The 23,311-nt window shown below is 38.2% G+C and overlaps 1 non-coding gene across 1 annotated transcript; it reads right to left on the bottom strand.

Moving 5' to 3' along the window:
- Positions 1 to 18,547: 18,547 nt before the first annotated feature.
- Positions 18,548 to 18,619, bottom strand: TRNAH-GUG (transfer RNA histidin (anticodon GUG)). The gene has a single exon. It is a non-coding gene; the product is annotated as a tRNA-His (tRNA).
- Positions 18,620 to 23,311: the final 4,692 nt, after the last annotated feature.

Genomic DNA, 23,311 nt, shown 5'->3' with positions numbered 1-23,311 from the left:
ACTTATTATCAAGGCCTTGGAGAATTAAATGTTGCCCAGGGTAAGGGAGGGTGGAGTTAAGGACTACTTAAGTAGGGTGGACACAAACAACCCCATGGAACCCCGTGGAATGCCCCTCAGGGTGCTGTAACTCTGTATGACCTTCAGACTGTCACGGTGTTTCAGAGAGGGGTTTCTGATGGCTTGAGAAAGGTAAATACTGTGTGGTCTTGTTCCAAAGGGTCAAGGAGGCGGGTCGGGGGATATCAGGCTGGGCAGCCTCACCTTAGGTGCATGGTGAAGGAAGTTATGAAGTGACTCCTTTGGGAAGCCATGTCCAGATGACTGAAGGAGAATAAAGTGGTTGGGAGCATGGACAGTGTCCTTAGCAAGGACAAACCACACCAGACCAATCACACTGCCTCCTGTAACAACCCATGTAGACAAGAGGTGAGACGTGCATAGGGTTTTCCTCAGCTCAGTGAGGCCTTTCAAGCAATCTCCTGTAGATACTGATACTACTGATATCCCATAGAAATAGACACTACAGACAAACTATACCGCAGGTGGAAAAGTTTCTGGATGGCCAAACTCATAAAGTAACGATCAGCTTTATGAAATCTGTTGTGACATTATGCTGGAATCAGTCAGGGACTAGGAAGTGTTTAAAGTAACATTTTGCTTGCAGATTTTGTAATTATGAATCTTTTGTTTCTGAATAAAAAGCAAAATTTTTTAACTTTAAGACTTTAAGAAACTGAATCCAAGCACGTGCTGTGATTTTTTTACTTTCTTGGCCTTCCTAAAATGTTTTTCCTTTGTTTGATACTAATTCCTGGGCTAGATTTGTCAGTTTGTAGTGTCAGTCTGTTGAGAGAAGACTGATCATATCAAACTATTGCTAGATGTAATGATAGAAGCATCTTACTACACAGAAGAAGAAATGCCTATTGCCAATAGATTTTCACTTTGCCATTCTTAACTGCTACTCTCCTAATCCCAGACTCCTCTGGGAAGTGTCCTGCATTAGCTCTTTCAGTGTCAATTAACACCTTTCAGTGGTGAGAGAAAAAAAATGTTTTAGAATTTGAAAAAACTCTCTAGCTCCTATTTACCTAATGCTGGTGATAAGTTGGCTGGTGAACACAACAGAAAAAAAAGTCCAGTAGAAGATATGGCAGTATTTTAGGACCTCCCCCATCTACTGCTGTCAGTGAAAACTTTTCATAAAAGACCCACAGTGGAAGTATCTGGCTTCAGCATATCTATAATGTTGCTTTTCAGTGGCATTAAAAGGCATGTCCTCTTTATAGATGAGTTGTGTCTTTATCTGCATGAGCAAACACTCATGGAAACCTTATCAATGTATATGAATACCTTTAGAGAAGTATGCATATGCATATTATGGGTAAAAATTTAAATAATATGAATAAAACCCTAAAAGGTCTAGTTATGTAACTATCAGTTATTAGATTGCTACAAAAATCATGGACGAGGAGTTAAATGTAGTGGGATTTATGAAAACCAGTTCCCAAAGGATATAACACTAGATGTGCAAAATAATAACATTTAATATGGAACATGCTGTCTGTCTGTTTTGGAGAAAAGCTAATCTTTCCAAGAGAGCTTTCTAGGCTTAATTGGTCACAGTTCCTGGTAAGGACAGAATGTTACAATCGTCTATGAAACTTTGCAATTTGGAGCAGAAACACGCCGCCCTTCTTCTTCTCAGTTCATTCACATCAGTTAGCATATGCTGAGTCCAGGGACAGCAGTGATCCAGAGGACAAACATTATTTAAAATAGACATATTTTGTGATAACTGGTTTTTATTTTGTACCAAACTTTGAAAAATAAGAGGGTTTTTGCAGATTGTATGAATTGCAGTGTTATTCAGTGTTATTGTTCTGATTTTCATGTCACTTTTTTTTTTTTCCTTAAGCAACTGTTGGAGACTGAGGATTATATAATAATTATAACTACACAATTAGCACAATCTAATTATATTTATATCTATATCATTATAATTAATAGATATTTTACAATAAAATTATGATGATATGATCATAGAATCATAGAATGGTCTGAGTTTCCAGGGACCTTAAAGACCCCTCTGCTATGGCCAGGGACACTTTCCACTAGATAAAGTTGCTCCAAGCACCATCAAATTTAGCCTTGAACAGTTCCAGGAATGGGGCCTCCAGAACTACTCTAGACAAACTGTTCCTGTGTCTCACCACCCTCACAGTAAAGAATTTCTTCCTAATATCATGTCTAACACTTCTCTATTTTAGTGTAAAGCCATTAAATCTATGATCTCACCTTTCATTAAGAAAAGAGCACCCCAAAGTGAAGTTGCAGGTTTTTTCTCCACTTTTCAACAGCCCCTCCAAAAATGTGTTCTCTTGGTGTTTTAATGGTTTTGTTCAAAATCTCATGATTTCTGAACAGGTCTCAGGATTTTGAAAGTGGGGCCTGAGCAATTTTTCTGCTGTCATGGAAAAACATATGAGGTATACCAAGCAGCAAAGAGGCTGAAAGAGGCATGATCAAATTTCCTTTACTTTTGAAAATCTTGGTTTCTTTTCATAGTAAGGAGTGGCTTTCTAATGATTAGTGAAAAACACAGGTCTCAAGAAAGGCTTCTTTGTCCTTGGACCCAGTAGTCTTCATCAGTGCTCCAACACTACCTTTAGATAATATTCTGACATGTTTTCCTTTAAATTGTGCTTTTAACAAGATAGAAGAATAAGAAAATTCACTTTCCTGAAATGAATGGCAAAGCCCCCATCACTACTCAGCCCTCATCTACAGGACCCAGGCAGATTCACATTCTTTTCTGCAGATCCAGCAGAGGGAGCTGGTTTTATCCAGAAAAAATGCTCAATTGAAATAGCGAGGTGTTTAAATTCTGGGGAAAGAAAACATTGCCTAACCACATGAAAATGTCAAAATTATATGAAACAAGTTATTAAGTCTTAACAGACAAATCATTTGGAATGGTTTTTGCACACAATTGTGTGATCTAGTGATACAAAACAAAAACCCCAAACCAAAACCGAACCAAACAAAAAATCAACTAACAAACCCCATGATCTGTGTTTGGCTGTAATAATATTTTCATTGAGCTACACTTTTAGTCAAAGTGAAGTCTAAAATCAGGATCAATTCTGTGATTTCATTCATTGTAAAAATGTATATCATGAGAGGCACAGCAGTTATCTCTTTCTGCTTAAAATTATTATTTGTATTAGGGCAACAGCATCTAAATAAAATTATGAAATTGTATTGGTTAATACATAGAAAGACTTTAAATATTCAAAACCTATAATTGTTTTTCAGACTGTTGTATTGAAGTTTGAGTCACATTTAGGAGATCATTATATGCGCTGCTGTTAAAATTATGCACCTGATGCATTTTACCTTATTTCATTTGTTTCATCTAAGATTTGAAAAGTATTTTTCTATCAGACATGATCATTTACTTTGTTGGCTTGATTTTACAGTTATTAAAAATAATGTTGTCTGGATTTCACAGACATGAAAAATAAGGATTTTTAGTTAAATGTCTTGCTGAGAACTGGGCGAGAACAGAGAAGAGAAATCACATATCTGGGCTCTATTAGGTTTGCTCTCCCCACAAAATACCACAGCAATGAATGCACTGTAGGCTAAGGACACTGACTGCATGCTTTTGAGAGTCAGTTTACAGGTGTGTTCTAGTCTTGGCCAGGGAACCTGGAGGTTTATTCTCCATTGCCAGGAGAAGGGGCAAGGTACTCACTGTCTTCTCAGAAGAAGGGAGAAAAAACAGTGTAATTTTCTGCCATTGTTCATTGCCTCTATGGTGAGCATTTTTGCATTTGGATCACTCTCTTTTCCATATTTTTATTAATATTGTGGCTATTACTATTTGTTTTCTTATATCTTTGCTGTTTAAAGTAGACTGCTCTTTTCTCAACGCGGGATCTTCAGCTTTTGTACCTGCAAATCTCAACCCTGTCCTGCCAGAGTGACAAGGGGAAGGGTGTGGGGAGTGAATGAGCAGCACCTGATTTGGTGGGCATTGAGTTGGGAATTATCATTTCTAGACCACATCAAGGTGAAAAACCAGCCCATAGATTGAATGATGTGCCTACACGTGGTCAGTTGGTGCAAGCCTATGGCAAATCTTCCTAGTCCCATTCATACTGCTGACAGGGGAGTATCAACCACTCTAAGCTGGGTTAGTGTTATTGCTCCCTGTCAACATTCCCTGAAATCACGAGTGCTTATGTCTCACTAACTAGTCTTTTAGCCTTTCCTACCATGGAAGATGTTAGTGAACATGTGCCATCCTGAGGGCCTGCTTAGAGGATGAACACAAGGCTGGTTATGCCAGTGGTTGTAATCTCTGGAACAGAGAAGAGGTGGCAGCAGGAAACCCAGTTAAATTACAAAAATTACAGGATGTGAAACTGCAACCAATTTACAGCTCCAAACTTTATCCAATCTCTTTCGTCATCCCATGTTTAAGATGATTCTGATGTACTTTAAAAAGGGAAAGACAGAGACTTAGGTGAGAATTATGTGGCAAACAGCACTACTGCTTACACAGAAAACCTGGTGTCACTTTCCTTTTGGCACCACGTACAATTATTTTCTTTTTTTTTTTTCTTTTTTTTCTTTTTTTTTTTTTTTTCCCAAAATACTATGTATTAAAAGCAAATTTTCAATGTAGTGAATCCAATCAGATCAATGAAAATCTCAGTTTTCCAAATATTTAAAATACAGAGCCAATTGATTAAATCACTATGAAACAACAATTCTCTGTTTTCAGGATCTATTTAATAGCACTGAAAAGATTTTAATAGTTTTAAATTCAGTTCTAAGGTCAAGTTTATAATATTATCCAGTTCCTAGACTGATTTTTAACCTGGTAATATTTAAACATTTTGTTATTTCACAGATTGTTATTTCACAAATTGACCAATTGTTAGAAAATAATTATTCTCTAAAACTGCTCAAACATCTCTCAGACCATTCAATTGCAGCAAGGAGTCATGCATTAGGTTTCTGAAGGAAGTCAGAAGCTTGACATTATTGTGCCTGTTCCTTATGAGCTCTTTCTAGCTAAATCTTGATAACCAGACAAACATATACCACATGATTTTTATACTTTGCATCTTTGAACCATAACAAAGCATCATGAATATGAGATCTTAACCATTTTTAGCTGCATGATTTTTTTAAACAGATTTTTTTGCAGATTTTTTTAAACAATATGTGCAAGGGGTATGGTATAAATTTTTGGTTTATTCACTTGTTTGCATTCATCAGATACAATAAAAACCATAGCATGGAGTGTAATGTCTTTTTAACTTTAGGATTGAAAACACTACAAAGCTCTGCTACCTCCAGAGTTTCAAAGGCCTCTATTAGAAGTGGCTCTCATTCTGTCATCCCTTGAGCAGACTTTCCTGACTCCACTCCTTGTGGAAGAAGTAATTTACACTACAAAATCTGACCATAATAATCTGAACACCTTTGTTTTAATGCTAACTAACCTAATAATTTTAATAATTTTTTGTAACCAAGATAGAAAATATTATATAGGTTTATATAAGCATTTATGTAGGTTTTACATTGCAGGTTGTTGAGCTCATTTTAGTAACTTCCACCACACTTCACCTAATATAAGGGTACCAGTTGAATTAAAAGAGTCTATCCCCAGAAAGAAAAAATAGTACAGTAAATAAAAGAAAATAAAAATTACAGTATCTTTTCATTGCAATCCAAAAATTCTCCCAGAAGCAGGAACAGTGCTAGCATGTTTGTGGTCAATATCTGTCAGTTGTCAATGGGATGATATCTGCAGGGAAATGAACTTGAGTTCTCATGGGCACCCTGCTACACTGCTTATATCTCATTTACTGTTCTACTAGCCTGATGCTTTAGATGGTGTTGTCAGCATTATACAGAATGAACTTGTGATATATTTATTATGCACCATCCACTATGCTTGTGGGGTTGTTTAAAAAAATTTAAGTCTGAAGAAAACATTGAAAACAAATGAGAAAAGACTTTTTGACAGCAGCAAGAATAGTCCTGTCTTGATTACATACAGGGACTTAAACATGGGATGTTCTGAACAATATTCTGGTGATACCAAGGTTACCTTTCTTTGAAAAAAACATTTGTAGCTGGAGTGGAAATATATCCCTAAAAAAGCTCAGAGAAGAAACCTGAAAGTATCTGTACAGAAGATAAAGCACCATTTCAAGCAAAATTATACAAAGATTTGGTAAATTTTCACAAAAGTTCACATAATTGATCTGCTTATGGACCATCTTGTCTTTTGTTAGTGTCTTGTTACTTGTGTTGTGACATGATTTTACACTGGAAATCATGACCTACCAGCAGCAGCTGAAAGACAGAAGGAATCTGTGTTAGTACCTTTAGGAACTGGCTTTTTTGTTTGTTTGTTTGTTTGGTTTGGTTTGGGTTTTTTTTTTTTTGTTTTTTTTTTTTGTTTTGTTTTGTTTTGTTTTGTTTTGTTTTGTTTTGTTTTGTTTTGTTTTGTTTTGTTTTGTTTTGTTTTTTTTGTTATTGGTTTTTTTGGGGGTTTTTTTTTTGTTTTTTTGGGTTTTGTTTGTTTGTTTGTTTGTTTGTTTGTTTGTTTTGTTGTTTGTTTGTTTGCTTGCTTTTTGTTTTGTTTTGTTTCCTGAGACAACAATGAGTGCAGTCTGATAGCTGAAGATAAATGTTTGGCTGTAGCAGTGAAATTTGTAAAGTTGCTCCAGCCACAGGTGCTGTGAGCTGGTGGCAGTAGGCAGATGTGGCTGCCACCATTTATCTGTACCTTCAGCACCACAAAGCAAGACTCCCTGGCAGAGACTGGTATTGCTTCTGATCCATGCATTTCTGATGTTTGCTAGGAATGGCAATATATTGCTAGAAGGATATATATACTATGCTGATAATGTATTAGAGGAATCAAGCAACAATCAATCATTAAGATGGTGATTTCAGGAAACAAACAAAGTGTTTTGAACTGAAAAAACACAGGACTTGAGATGTACACAATAAATAACCAAAGCATTCATGTTTGCTGTTGATGCTATTGAGGACAATGCTACCCAGACACAGGTGAAATTACAAGATGTTTGATTGTGGAATTTTGACAGAAAGGTCATTTCATGCTTTGTTACGTAAGTGTTGATGGAAATCTTCATATTGGAACATGTCAGATAAACCTGTTTATTTCCAAGAAGAAAATATCAACCTTATTAAAAAATGTTCTAGGTTTCTATGCACCTCGTTTTATGAAAGCTGAGCTTCTGAGAGTCTAATTAATTTTCAAATAATTTTTCCTTTAATAAGCAATCTCTTAATTAAAAAATTGATTTTGAAATCATTTTCCTATTTTGAAAGATGCCCAGGTAATCATCCATGATAAGATTCGCTTTGGTTATAGGATTGAAATGATCTGATGAGTATTCCCCTTGTAACAGCTGGTCTGAAGTTTTCACCAGTGCTCTGCATAAGAGAAGTGTGTAAACATTTCCTTTGTGCTTTTGCATCATGGTTATCTTTCCCAAGAACAAGCTGTAAATCAAGTTAAGTCTGGGTTCTGTAAAACTTCTCTCACTACTGCCATAGTTACCATAGAATCACAGAGTAGTCTGGGTTGGAAAGGACCTCAAGGATCATCTAGTTCCAACCCCTCTGCCATGGGCCTTCCACTAGGCCAGGTTGCTCCAAGTGCTATCCAACCTGGCCTTGAACATTTGAATGGGGCATCCATAATTTTGCTGGGCAACATGTTCCAGTGCCTCACCACACCTACATGCCTTTGAAAACAGTCTCTGTCCATCTTTTTTGTAGGCTCCCTTCAGGTGCTGGTACATTTGGTCTTTCCTGGCTGAACAAACCCAACTCTCTCAGCCCTTCCTCACAGGAGAGGTGCTCTGATGGAAAAGTTTCTTCTTCAGTACAGTACTGTCTGAACAGCCAAGCAATCTGCATCTGCTTGGCCCCTCTGCTCTGTAACATCCAAAAGTCAGAATTTTGCAAGTGGGTCTTTAATGTTTGTTTAAAATGGTGGCCTTGACTGTAGCTATCTATGTGTCTCAATCAATTATGAATGCAAAAGGTAGGATTTCAAACCAGAAGCCTCCTAACAAAAGTCTGTTCCAGTTTGACATGCTCATTACAGAAGTATATATTATCTATGAACTGCTTTAGAGCTAGACCAACCTTCAAAAAAAACCCCCAAAAACTAATATTGGTCATGAGTCAAGACAGGTTTTGGCATATGTGTGCCAGAGAGAGTGATACAGCTGAATGATATTGGTTTAACTTTCAGTATTTAAGTATTTATCCTTATTCCCCTCTGGTTTCTTTTCAGCATTATGTGAGTCATATTCCTGCACCAGAACTCCAGCTCAACAGAGTCATTGGATGTTTTATAGGTTTCCTCAGGATCACATAGTCTAATTTGCCAGATAGATTTACTTAAAGGTAGGTTTATTACCTAGTGTATTATTTAGACACTAAAAAATTCATATCAGTAAAAAACATTCACTATCTTTTACATTAGAGCAGTACTAACTTAAGACGAGAAGTTAATTGAAACAGTGATTTGAAACTATGAGAGGTGTGTATCATCAAACTCAGGTTATGCTAAAGGATTTTTTAAAAAAACTTTATTGGAAAAGACACCAACACACTTCAAACCCAAATATTTTTTCTGTCTAATATTACCTTGCATACATACCCTAAACATTCTGCAACCTGCATTGAATTCTCATATAGTCTTCTACCCATAACAACTCAGACAACTAAAAAGTAAGCATAATATGAGGCTCAGTTTCTACATTTTGCCTAGTTGCAGAGATAATACTGTGTTACAAGCTTTTAGCTTAACCATGAACTCCTCAGACTAATTAAGTGATGCCTTGTCATTAGGATAATTGCAATGAAACTTAGTTTATCAAAGAATTTACTTTGGAATGCACAAGCCTTAGGGAGGTTCACTTATTTTTCTCTGAGAAGTGCACAGGCAGCTGACCTAGCTCTTCTGCATCCTTAGCATAGCACAGGAAGAAGCCTCTTGCTCTGCAGCAATTTTGCTGGAAGTTATGTTAGTATTATGTTAGTATTTAAGTGTACAATAACTCATAGCATGTGCTACTCCATGGGCTACCTTACACTATATATATATATATATACACTATATATATATACACACTATATATATATATACACTATATATATATACACAATATATATATATATATATAAACAGAGATGACTCTGCAGATGCCTTGGGGCAGAGGTTTCCAGAAGACCTGCTGGTGTTCAGCACCATTAGGCCAAGATTCTGAATTTCCAAATGAATCAAGGTCTTATCTAAATTTCAGCAACCACAGTCAACTAAAGAAACTAACACACTATCAAGCCAAGGAGTCCCCAGAGCCACACGCTTTGTACTCAGACATGCAGACACAGTTTAATGTGACAGGTTTTTCCCTTGATGCCAACAGCAACTAGTCATGTTTAACAGCTACAAACGCACCAGATGAGTCGAAGCTTTGATTCATTCCTACTAACACTGCAATCATGCTTTTTAGTTTAAAATTTATAAAAATCACTAATTTTCTTGAATGACACACAGTACCACACAATTAATAGATTTGCATTGATTTTTCTGACAACAATAGGGGTTATTTTTCAACAAAAGAGAAGTACGGAGGATGGAAGCAACAGAGAGAGACTTCTGGGCTGAAATGGAAAGGAATTTTATCTACACTAGACCATGCACAAGTATTACAGATGTAAAAATCTCTCATTTAACACAAAGTCTTACTAAGAATTGCAATTCAAGCTATGCATACATGTTTAGGTACAGAAATGTGGCCTTGTGTCACATTGATAAAATAATTCAAACCTTTAGATCAAATTGAGAAGCGCAAATACTGGGACAGAATAAAATCAAATAAATTGAATTAATTTGCAGCACAATTGTGAATTCTCCTTTTATTATTCCAGCACATAGAACCAGGTATTTGGTGAATGTTGTATGTGCACACACAATATTGGGTGAAGATATTAAAAAAAAAATAAAGGAAATAAAAAGTGTGTAGTCTGAATACAGTGGTAAACTGACATATTTTTATTTATTTATGGCTGCTAGATAGAAAACTCCTTTTTTCGTAATCACATGGAATTTGCCTGAAACAATGTATTCTACATTCATTCACTTTGGCAATATGAGAAGCTGGCCATATTTGGAAAATTTCCTGGAAAATTCCAGGAAATCTTGCTAATCTATACCTTTAAACATTCATATCCATCACTGGGTACCTCTAACTCCCAGGAGAAATATAGCACACACATGCTGGGCACGATGCATGTTATAAAGCCTTTGTCAATAGTGAAAACATAGAAGAAGTTTTTGTACCAACTAAGATGCTCGGTCTCCAGCTACTGCTTACTTGTCTGGCTCACACAGACTTTGTGTACTTTGAGAGGGAAGACAGTGAGGCTTTCAGTATCCCATTTCTTGGCACTCATGGACTACCTCTGCTCAACTGCCTGTGCTGTTAAGCACATACATACACTAGAGAAATGTTTAAAAATTTTTCAAGCACTGCCATTTTATTTTTGGTTTATTTGGGTCTGTGTTGCTCTTACTGTTGGGTTTTTTCCTTTTCCCAAGGATCATTAAGGCTGGCTGGCCCCTCTGAAAATCTCAAGTACCATGGTGACTTGAGCAGAGTTGGCCACAGTGAGTTGCCCAAGACCATATTGAGTCAGGTTTGAATTCCTCAAGGAGGGAAACTCCACAACTTTTCTGGGCAATTGTTGTTCAAAGACCCTCACAGTAAATAAACTTTTCTTATATTTAAAAATAATTACCTTCATTTTAATTTCTTCCCATGACCTTCTGTCCTATCACTGCATACAACAGATAGGAACCTGGCTCCAACATCTTTACCCTCCCATTAGATATTTATGCATATTGATAAATTCCTCCCCCAAGCCTGCTCTTCTTGAATATAAAAAGCACCAGCTCCACTGTTTAAGCTGCAAACCCTTCATCATCTCAGTGATTCTTCAGTGGACTCGCCCCAGTATCTTCATCTCTCTCTTTTGGCTGAGAGCCCAGCACTGGACACAGCACCCAGATGTGTCTCACCTGAGAGGTCAGAGAGAGGGTCACCTCTCTTGACCTGTTGTAATGTTCTGCCTTGCAGCCAGGGTGGCTTTTGGTCTTCTTTGCCTCAAGGGCACACTGCTGGCTCATGGCCAGCTTGGTGTCCATCAGGATTCCCATTTTCTGTCATTCTGCTCTCCTGTTGGTTAGCCCACAGCACGTGCAGGTGCATGGGGTTGCTTGTCCCTGGGTGCCAGGTTTAGAATTTTCACTTGTTGAGTTTTCAGGAGTCTCTCTCAGACCATTTCTCATCCTGATGAGGTCCCTTGGGATGGGAGCACAACCATCTGGTGTATCCACCAATTCCTTCCACTTTTTAAACTAATTAACAAGATTGTGAAGATACTTGGTATTATCAATCTTTGCTTGTTATCACTGTCAGACACAGAATTAAAAAGTGACACTAAATGGCAGGTATGAGATCTTTAGTAAGACAATTATTAGAATAACTCTACTAAGAACACTTGTGTTTTGAAACCTTAACTCTTAAACCTGAACAGAAATCTTTCTTTAATGACTCACTGCTGTCAAGGTCTGTTATTTTACTAGATTTGATATTTTTCTGCCAGGTCTGTCTAAAACCTGTCACAACGTGCCAGCTTGCTATGACAGTCCAGTGGCTGGTACTGTGTGCTATGGCAACTTCGGTTCAAATCTGGCTTACAGAAGGAAGGGAACATGTGTTTTCATGCTTCCTTTTCAACAGCTTTTAAAATAATCATGTAACTTTGAATGTACTTTCACCAGGCTCTCTGTACTTTCACCCCACTGCTCTCTGAAAACAGAAAGAAAACCCACAGACCAAAAATACGTTTGAAGACAGATATCGACCAGACAGAAGGCGATGGAAGCGCTCATCACCAGGCTGCAGGTGGCAGAAGGAGCAGGGGTGTGTTCCTGGGGCCGTGAGCAGCGTCGGTTCCCGTCGGCTCCCGTCGGTTCGCGTCGGTTCCCGTCGGCTCCCGTCGGTTCGCGTCGGCTCCCGTCGGCTCCCGTCGGTTCCCGTCGGTTCCCGTCGGTTCGCATCGGTTCCCGTCGGCTCCCGTCGGTTCCCGTCGGCTCCCGTCGGTTCCCGTCGGTTCGCGTCGGCTCCCGTCGGCTCCCGTCGGTTCCCGTCGGCTCCCGTCGGCTCCCGTCGGCTCCCGTCGGCTCCCGTCGGCTCCCGTCGGTTCCCGTCGGTTCGCGTCGGCTCCCGTCGGCTCCCGTCGGTTCCCGTCGGTTCGCGTCGGCTCCCGTCGGCTCCCGTCGGCTCCCGTCGGTTCCCGTCGGTTCGCGTCGGTTCGCCGCGGGGCCGCGCTCCGGCCCGCCCACGCTAGGTGGCAATGCTCGCCCGGCTCGCAGGGCTGCCTCCGCCCTGCCCTCCGCCCTGTACCCAGCAGGAGCCCGGGTCCGCGGGGCCGGGGCTGGACACCGAGCACCGCGGAGCGACCCGCAGCGCAAACCCTCCGTCCGTCCGTCCGTCCGTCCGTCCGCAGAACCCTCCTCCCGCCCGCGGAGCGCCAGAGCAGCCGAGAGAGAGCAGCAGCTGCGCCAGGAAATGGCTCCTCACCAAAGGCCCGTGCTGCCTCACGAGGTGCTTGCTTGGCACTCTTCGCACCATTGTCTCGTTTTGTGTGATTTCAAGATCGCACAGATGTTGCCGTACTAATGTCTGGGGCGACATTTTCTCTGATTTCACACACTCAGTTTTTAAACAAATGTTCTTGCGTTCTCCCAGCAAACATTAATTTCTTTCTATTATCTGTCCCCAAGGATTACTCGTCGCAAAGGAAAATTCTAGAAGAGTTTTTTCCAGAAAGAGCAGCAAGGAAGGCATTAAATTACACACAAATTATTTCTTTACTCCGAGGCCTCATAGTATATTTACTCCAAGAATTATGCACTTACCATATTAGTAATCAATAGCAGATTGGTGGAAGAAATTGAAGACATCATGTCTAAGTATAAATTTGATAAAAGAGAAGCAAGACAGTGCAGGAAGCTCAGTGTCCTTTTTGGGGAGAGGACAGGACAGGATGATGCAACCAAGAGGATTCTGCCACAAGGTGGGAAAATGGTCTAGTAAGATTCTCTGGCCAGCAAAGCAACTTTCATTCCTCCTGGCCAGATTGCCTAGTGGGTGTTTCTGTCTATTAAGGAGGGGATTCTAGGGACCAGTGGTTTTCCTGTGTGGGGATGGTGAGGAAGGGAAGCTGGCTGAAAGGTACAAGGGAAGAAATTTTGAAGAGACACTCCCAAGCTGCTGTTGGTACTTTGTATGATTGAATCATGTTGCAACACAGTTTTAATTAGCTATTAATAAAATATGCTCAAAAATTTATTGACATAACTACATATCCTGATGACTGAATTAAAAACTGCTAATTTTCACCAAATGAGTTCTTCATAGTGAATCACATGGCCTGACTACAGGTAAAAAGAAGAAACAGGTTGAAAAAAGGAGGAAGCAACAAAAACTAATTTTTGGCAAGTAGATTCATGTTTCTGACAGTTGAGGCCAGATTCTTAAAAGTTCTCTTGGCTGAAGGTAATGTGTGTCCTTCTGAGATCAAACATCATTCAGGCAACTAGGCAGAGTATTCAGAACCCTTGGGAAACTTCCTTCAGGTGTTTGTTCAGACCTAAGTAAGGAAGCTAGACTAGCTTGAAACTATTAAGATGAAAAGGGATTGCTTTCAAAGCAGGGTATACATAACTCTGAAGACCTGCAGGGAATATTTAATTCCATTAAAACTATCTATCAGCAAACAAAATTATGAACAACCTTATGATGCAACAAAGCTGGTGAATCAACCACAAATCTTTTTCCAGAATTTATATTTTTGTCTTTCTGGAAGACTTCATGTTTCTTGTATTCAGACTTCTAGGGTTCTTTTGCAATTATTTTTCAGTCAATTCAGATCAGTTTTTATGCATAAAAACCCAACAATACAGCCTTCAAAAGATGTTTCCAGCAAGAATTATCTATGATATGCCAGTTTTCTTACTGTTGCTTTAGCGAAATTATTCTCAAGTGTAACAGTAAAATACCATTTTTTATACAATGTGTTTATAGCTATATGGTAAGGAAGTTCTCTGTGCCAATAAAAAGGTCAGGACACCTTCTTGCCTTCAGCTACAAGGTGAAAAATAACAATACTGCAGGTCCTAAAGTAAGCACATCCTAGTATGCTAGAGTTTCCTGAAGAGTTTAGATACAATTATGGAAAGTAAAACAGAAGGTTTACTGCTCATATTAATGAGAACAACAACAGGACAAAAAAAAAAAAATCATTATTTGAGGACCCTGGAAGCATGAGATCTAAACCTGGAATTCAGGAATCCACAAAAAAATTGCTAGAAAAAACGAGAGGGTTCTGTTGTTGGGTCCATGCACAGGTCTCAGGTGCAAGAGGCACATAGGAGCTGGTTTAGCAGCACAGAGATGCTGATTATGTTGACACTACAGACTGTGTTATAAAAGAATCTTTTTAATTATTACAGTTATTAAAAAACATCAAAACTATTCTCTCTTCTCAAAGACTTTTAAAGCACTATGTTTTGAGATCCCTTTGGACTGAGGCTTTTTTGTGGCAAAGAATGAATTCTTTTGGAAGGAGTATCACAAAGTGTCATCTCCTGAGTTGTATTTGGTGGAGAGAAAACATAGACAGCACTTCTGTATAAAAGAATGGAGGAAAAAGTTGTAAAATATTAAGCACAAGAATTAATTTCATGAAGCTTTGTGGAAGAGTTATCTGATGTGTTTGCATCTGAAAGAGCTGATTTTGTTTCTGTGAAATTTTAAATCAGAAGTTCACATGTGTAAAGATTTTAGAATAAAGAAAAATGAGAACTTGGAATTTTAAGATGAAAACACATAGAGAAATAAATTTTAAAGAAGTGAAACATAAACCATTGCTTAGATAGTTTCAGAGGCATTTGGTGGGTTTGGGTTTGTGCTGAGCCTTTGACAAAGAAGTAAAACCAGGCCCTACTCAGTGGTTTGAATTGTAGTGCAAAGGATTGTAGGACTCAAACCTGTGTCAAAGCTTAACCAAAAGCAGTACAAGTCAAAAGCTTCAAAAATTGAACAATAGTCTTCACATGTGTTCTGGTGCAGCTCTCTCCAGAGCTGCGACTGCTGGGGCATTATGAATAGGAAGCAGTCTTATTTAGAGACCAGGACATGTTTTCTTTCAAGAAACACCAAAGACAGATTATGAGAACAGAACTGCAACATCAGACATTGTTTATGTAGTTCTGTTTACACATCAGGCTGAGGAATTTCTCCGTCTGCCAGATTTTTCCCAATTACTATCCATTCTGCAATAATAGCCTGTAAACTCAGAGATGAATTTCCAGAGGTAAAATCATCCCACCTGTGAAGTGAATTCCTGGAATTCTTTGCTAAAGCACAACCAGGTATTTAAGCTTTCAGAAGTTCTTTTTACCACATATTTCCTTTCAAAGAGTCTACTTGACCACAGTCTTTTGAAAGGATTTCAGAAGGGACCTATAAAAACTTTTAGTATGAGCTATGCTTCTGTAAAGAGAATGAAAAAAACAGAATTAATTTGATTTGATGACTGCAGATTCAAAACAGCCACTGCCTTCTATCCTGCTCAACACCCGATATGGACATCAGACAGGATACAACCAGCTTTGCTACACTCCTGAAAAATGAAGAATAACAGAAACCTGCCTCTATTGATGTTCCAAAAGTTTTCCAAGACTTTCTGTTCAGTGCTGCATTTTCAAAAATTAGCTGTCTTTCTCTACAGTTTAAAAACTTTAGCAGTTTTGGCCCTAATCAACAGCTGAGGTTAAGGTACAATAACAAGACAGAAATGTTTCCCCAAGAACTTGATGAGTACATCATATCAGTTTTTCATTTCAGTGCCAAGAAGCAAAGTAGTTGTGCTGGGGATATGGAGATAGACACACCTCCATGTCCTAAAGATGTTATGTTTTATACAGAATGAGCCATGCATGAGAACAATAGCAAGGAAGAAATGACATGGGAAAACTGCAAAGGAAGGTGTGTACTCTCTTCTCGTGCTTTGCTTTTAAACTACTGTTCATTTCATGTTTGCTTTCAGTTTGCTGCCTAAAGGTAGAGAAAGCTGCTCCAAATTGTTCTTAGGCAATAAAAAATTCAGAGCTTCAGAAATAGATCTATGTAAACCTGATAATCTTTTTAAGATATTACTGTTATTATTTAGACCCTGATTTCCAGCTGGGAAAGTGTTATGTGGACATGTCTGCTAGACATGATGATCTGCATATTCCAGCAACATACAGGGAAATCTTTGTTGAATTTAGGGTTCAACATCAGTTCCAGGATTATCTCTTTGTGTTTCCTAGTCTGCAGTCTTGTTATCCTTGGAAACTCTTTTGCACTGAAGTTTTTGTTTTCTTTTTCTCTAATGAGAAGAGAAAATTGATAAATATTTTCTCAGGAAATGGAATGCTGGGAGCCATTTGCACTTGCATGTTTATATTCCAAAATGAAGCTGGCTTTTAATTTTCATTTTCTTGTGAGGAGAATAAATAAGTGCAGGAGGAAGTGGTATAAGAGAGATCTGATTATCTGCCAACACCATTCTTGGTCTCAGTTTATAACATGACCATTGAGCTAGTAAAGCAAATATTGGTATCACAAATTAAATAAATCAAACTGAATAACCACAGTTTTCAACTAAGCCAACATAAAAAAAAGGATATTTTTTTTTGAAGGGCACTTGGAATTTGCCTACTGTTCTAGTGACATTCTTCAAAATCGTCAATAATTACAATAAGGTAATATTTAGCTACAGATGAACACTGGATATAGAGAAGTCAGTTCCAGGTAGGCTGAGGTCAAGCAGGGGTGAGCTTTGAGTGCTTCAGCAGCCCCAGGATGATGCATGAGTAGAGCAAAATATTTGATGTGGCAATTTTAAATTCCTTTTTTAGGACTAAATTCACCAGGATTCTTTAAAGAGTATGTGTACCTGTGATGAGTTTATTTGCTATTTCTGGATTTCATAAAATCTAACACAGCAGATGACATTTCCAAAATACTATAGCAGGGATAGAGTACGAAAGATCATCCTGGTCTCTTTCATGCTAGTGCATATTTCTAAATTGCTTTCTTTTGGGAAATCAGTCACATCTGTCTCGTCAATTAGACCAATAATTCACAAGCTAATTGCCCTGACATGCTCCTAAAAGGCTGAATAGTATTTAGACAGGAAATCTAAGGCAAATCAGAGGAACACTCAAAGATATTTTGAAAAATACAACAGAAAGTGATCTCATGAACCTGAGGAAGGTCATAACATGCCAGGGTTCTTTAGCCTACTACACCAAAACTGGGACATCTAAGCCCACAGTCTCCAAAGGTGATGTGCCCTCCCAGGTTTCCAGGCATGCAGGGCTTTGATTTTTCCTGACACTGGTGCTAAAAAAGATTTGTTTCACTTCCTCCCTCCAGTGGGATGGTAAAGAATTTTCCTGCTCCCTTGGAGAGAGAGAGAAAGGCACCTGTCATTCACACTCTGAAGCAGCTGGCCTCTTGCAAAAAACTTGAATCTGTCTGGGCTTTTTGGAGATGTTATCCATTGTAAAGGGGCTGATGTCCTGTCAGATGAAGCAGTGAGAGAAAAGCAGTGCTTGCTCTTGTATCAAATTAAAGGACCAACTACCAGAAACTATTCAGTAGCTTACAAATTATTTTATTAACTCATAATAATGACATTTTATTAATTTAGTCATTACCAATTATGTAATTTTGTTTGTTTATAGCACAAACAGCTGTTAGGTACCATAACCAATTTACTAAATCAAAATGGCAATTTTAGAAGTCTTCATACTGAGAATCTGAGTTCATATTTCTCAGTAAAACAGGACAGTGAAATTACACACTGCTCCTATTATGAAAACAAAGGGAATCAACAGACAAGTGATGGTTCCTCTTGTCTGTCACCAGATTTCTGCTGGCAGCAGTCCAGGCCTAGGTAAGCAGGATTTCCACATCTACCACTGTCATATTTCTAAGAACTTCAAGCTGTTTTATTAGCATGAGAAACCAGAAAAGACCAAAACCCTAGTGGTTTTGGTGGCTCATCCCAGACATTAAGGAGTTGTAAGGAGTAAAAATTCCTCATGGCTACTATGAGACTGCATTTATCATGATATCCATAAAAATTTAAATTAAAAAAAATCCCACTTGGCACCAGGGTTTCTGAATTAATGCTTGCTTATGCTATGTACTCTATTAGAAAAACATTCTTGTAAAAGTTACAGAGCTTCTAATTGCTTTCTCCTCTTAGTCGTAGACATCACTAATAGATTGCCTCAGGTAAGCAATCTGTACTTGCATCTCTTCAAAAGGGACATCATCCCTGCCGTGACTCGGATTTGAACCGAGGTTGCTGCGGCCACAACGCAGAGTACTAACCACTATACGATCACGGCAAGCTGTCAGAAAACTCACATTAAAAGACAGAATTGTTTTCCCTGGTGCTCTTTAAAATGTTGTATGAATGGTGCCACCTGCAGTTTACACTGAGTGTTAGCAGCAGCTTGGTCTAAACATTCTCGTTAATTACCACCTCGAAATTGCTTCCAGACTTATTTTACCTTACTTGTAATAATCCATGCTTACCAGAATTGCCTAAAAAAGGTTCGAGATTGTTATAATATACTTTCCATCATCCTTTAAAAATCTTTTCAGAGATATTTTTTCTGTTTTATTAGTAGTGGGGATGGCAAAGCATGACAACAGAAAAGATCAACAATGTAGATACAGATTTAAACAAATTATCAAAATCTATTTAATTGAAAATTGTATTTGATTAGTTGAGCCAGGTCAGATTGAGTCTGATGTAAATGTTTGCATTGATGGACATCATCTTCCTTACATCTGCCTTGAGCACAGAACACAAAAGATATCTTTTCCAGAATTTACATTACCTCTGTGAAAGAATATGGTCAAAATGGTCAAACACCACAGATGAAGTCTGAAGGTAGTGAGTCCTTTGCTTCTATGAGTGAAGATCATCAATTAGTGTAATACTGAAGCTGAGATTCTGAGTAGCACTTGTTCTTTTACAGGTATTCAGGGACAAGGAAACTGTAAACAGTATTCAAATAGGCAGAACAGCAAAACAATTACTAGTTCTTTCAAATGAAAGCTGCAGCAGAAATCAAGTTACATAACATAAAGAAAGATTATAATGAGGAAGAAGAATAATGGGCAAACTCCAGGGCACTCAAGTCCTGTTCAGAAAATCCAGCCAGCTTGCTCATTCTCTCCAGTTATATTAATTGTTTTAATAGAAAATGTTGTTTGCTTAATTGACTTGGAGAGCACAGCAGTGCCACCACTGAGGGGAAATCATAAAAAAACCCCAACTTACTAGACTGTAATATTTAAGACCATTAACATGTCTTCAGCATATCTTCAGCATGCTAAGATGGGGATTTACTCTAGATGAAGGTTGCACACTGGGATAATTCATAAGTAGACTGTGGAAAAGAAACATGAAGCTGGGAGTTTAAAATACAAGTTTACTAAGCAGACTCTGCTCTGCTTTGCCTGAGGAGCAGAGGCTCTCACTGCCTCTCTCTTAGGGTAAAACACTGCATTCACTTGCATTCACATGAAAACACACCCTGCCACTGGAGCTGCAGGAGGGAAGGAGAAAATGTCCCTTTCTGGTGGCTGGTGGGGGCACTTGGAACAAAAGAGTGCTCTAATGGTGATTTGGACTGCTGTACTTCACCCTACAGCCTTCCCCAATGGCTTAATGTGACCAGAATAGCATTTTTTACTCAGGGGTCAGCATGCCTTTCCATAAGACCAAAAAATGGCACTGCTCAAAATCATGGAGGTGAACAAACCTAGAAAAAAAATTGTTCAGTAGTATCTTCTCTGAAGTTTATTGTTGTTATAGACCTATGAAGGCAGAGCTGTCAGAATATTTATTGCATTTCCATATGTATGACTTCAAATAACTTCACGTTTTCTAATTTCAGATCTTGTTATTACTGGTTACCTGTCTTGAAGTAAAAAACAACTTGGGTTTTGGGTGAGTGCCTCAGAACATACAGATATCTCCTAAAGACAGAAGCCAAGTAAACATTATAGATACAGGTTTTTGTCCATGGCATCCACCTTCAAAGCAAATGCATTGAGTTAAACTGCAGGACTTCTTGAGGTACATTATAACATGATAATAAATAGATTATGGAGATTTAAAATCTGGTTTGAACCCTTGTAGCTGTGATTAAACAGGCTTTTTGCACACTTTGGAAGATGTATTGATCCACTGTAGTGTTACCTCCCATCACAGTCATAGGGGTGTTTTAGTTTTGCTGCAGTGAAATTGGTTTTCTAGATTCCCCTCAAAAAATATCACACGGTTTTTTAAAATCTGAGTGTCAGAGAAAGAACTACAGAAAGCCCCATTTGTAGCTGCATCTTATTGTATGAAGTTTACAATGTCATCTAATGTACTTTTTGCAAATTTGGAGTCACTTGATGTACAATTTTTAAATTTCAGATCTATCTATACATGAGCATATAATACAACAATTCCATTAATAAACTTTTAAGATCAGTACACAAATTTTTGAGATGAGAAAACAAACATTAACCACTGGGTAACAAATGACAATTTCAGGGCCTGTTCTACACTGGTACTACTTTTCATTTCATCTCCACACATCTCACAGTTTTGGGGATTCATTATTATTTTTTATAATTTTGATTAGTACAATGTTATTACTGGTTCCTACTTTTCCCTGAATGAATGTTAGACCATATGAGCATGCTTTGTGATGTATTTTTTTGCTTGTTCAATTCTCTGTCCCTGAGTTCAGCCTTTTTACCTTAGGCTCAGAAGACAGCTGTGAAATTATTTTCAACATAACTGAAATTATAATCTTTCAAAACAATTACTTTTTCAGTTAACTCGTCAGTCTTGGATAGAACATTTCCCTTGTTCAGGGTTGGTGCTCTGGTCAAAAACAAAAAAAAGTAATCTGAAGACACACAGACTCCCCCCAACAGCCAACAGGTACTTGGGCATGTCTGGAAGGAGGAGAATTTGAAATGTATACAAATAGCATATAGATCTCTCTCATTTCCACATCAGAGTCTTTACCTTTCAGATTATTAATTAATGTAAGATGAATCTCAGCTGTCATTTACTTTCAGCACAAGCAAACATTTAACAGGACTAGCCTCCAGATTTCTAACCTGTGCTCCAGTTGAGTGCCCCCAGCATCAGGCCATGAAATTTTTTGGCTTTTTTGCCTTTGCAGTGAATTACAGGTTCAAGATTTGACAGAAAATTTGGGACAGACATACCTCTACCAAGAGCCAAGTAGCCCAAGACACACACAGAGGACACAGGAGAAGCTATTCAGGCCTTTCCTCTGGTTACTACTACATATCTGGGTTTCTCAGCTTGTTTTTTGCCTGTCTCTACCAGAAAGGCTGTATTTCCTCTGAACTTAATCAGAGACAAACTCTACTTAATTTTGAGTAACAATCTTGATTTCCATGACTCTCAGAGTAACTTCATGCAGTTCAAATGTTCGTTCTGGCCACATGATAGAGTAGACTCAAGTGCTAGGTCAAAGCCCAAACTTGGCTTAATACTCTTCTTAGACTACTTAGTTTAAATTGTCACAGTTTACAACAGGATACTGAATATGTATTTTTAGATGGTTATTGCAGTTACTGCATTTTTGTGGTAGGCAGTTGTCATATCAAGATATTTTGGGATGTACAAGAGAAAAAGTCTCTTTTAGTACTGTTTTTTAGTATTAGAAAGAGAACTCTGCAGACATTTCTGTGTTTGGTGTTTTGTCCATGGTTGCCTTCAAGCAAGCAAGAAAGCCCATCCCCACACACATATTCATGAATGATTTGTCTCAGTAAAAACTAGAAGAGAAATTAATACAGGCTGAAAATATTTTGCTTAAGGCTCTTTGTCATTAAGAACGTAAAGGATTTAAAAGTTTTTGGTGCAGTAATAATGACATGTATTTTTAGCATCTTTAGGAGGCACAAACATCACCCAGGTTAGAGATACTGCTTGGAAGAATTGATGCACTGCTGGACATATCCAATGGTACAGCCACTTGTTAGTTTTCATTGCAGAGTTAACTTACTCAATATTTAGATTTCCTATCCTCACTGACTGTATTTTTTAAATGAACATGAGAGAAGGGAGGAGATAAAATTATATTTAAGTATTGTAAATACTTCAGGCCAGCATCTGGAGGTTCTCTCTACTCCTTTGGATGGATGACATCATTTGAAGAGTCTTAGTACCGTAGGAAGATTCTGCACAGATCTTCACTTCACTTTGTGTATAAAATACAATTAATGCCCATTAGAAGTAAAGTCTGGGCTTAAAAGGCCCCTTTGGCAATTCTTTAGACAGCTCTGCATCAGCAAGTAGTCTTCTCTTTTCCTCTATGAGTATTATTTCTAGTAGTAGGGCAACTACTCTTTTTTTCTGTGTAATCTCCTCACTAAGAGTCCTCGTACAGAAGAGTCACTTTGTGATTCCTATTTTTCTTAGTATTCAAATACATTCATGGTACAATACTTTTCTTTAGCACTGTGCACTTCCACAGTCAGTTAAAAAAAGTCTAAAAAGACTATGGAAATGTCTATTATTTTACCTTAGCCAAGATCGTGTAACTTTTTTTGTGAACAAAAGTCTTCACCTTCTAAAGATTTTGTTTTTCTTTTCTGTTCTTTTCTCTTCCTGCAGCTTTCAAGTTTCTTTTTGGTAGCCAGAGGCCTACAGTGAATAAAATGATTCAAGCATCCTTTCACAGAACTCTATCTGCTTACAAAACAGAATATTCCCAAATCCACAGCTACTACTACATGGCTACTTAAATATAGACATTTATGGCACAAAGGGAGCAAGTGACATGGCCAAAATCTTCAAAGCTGTACCATCAGCATTACTTAGTTCCAAGTGCAGATGTGTATTAAGCCTTACAGCACAACTCCTGTGTCAATGATGGGATAATTGTAGTCTGCCAATCATCCCACTTTGCACAAGCTACAGCCAGCAGAGTGCACAGGCCAACATTCCAAAAAAGCAGATGCCCATCTGCTCATGAACAGCAAACTTC

The sequence above is a fragment of the Oenanthe melanoleuca genome, chromosome Z, assembly GCF_029582105.1.
Source record: "Oenanthe melanoleuca isolate GR-GAL-2019-014 chromosome Z, OMel1.0, whole genome shotgun sequence".
NCBI classification, from domain to species: Eukaryota; Metazoa; Chordata; class Aves; order Passeriformes; family Muscicapidae; genus Oenanthe; species Oenanthe melanoleuca.
The sequence above is the reverse complement of the archived record's forward strand: the minus strand, read 5'-3'. Positions and strand labels throughout refer to the sequence as shown.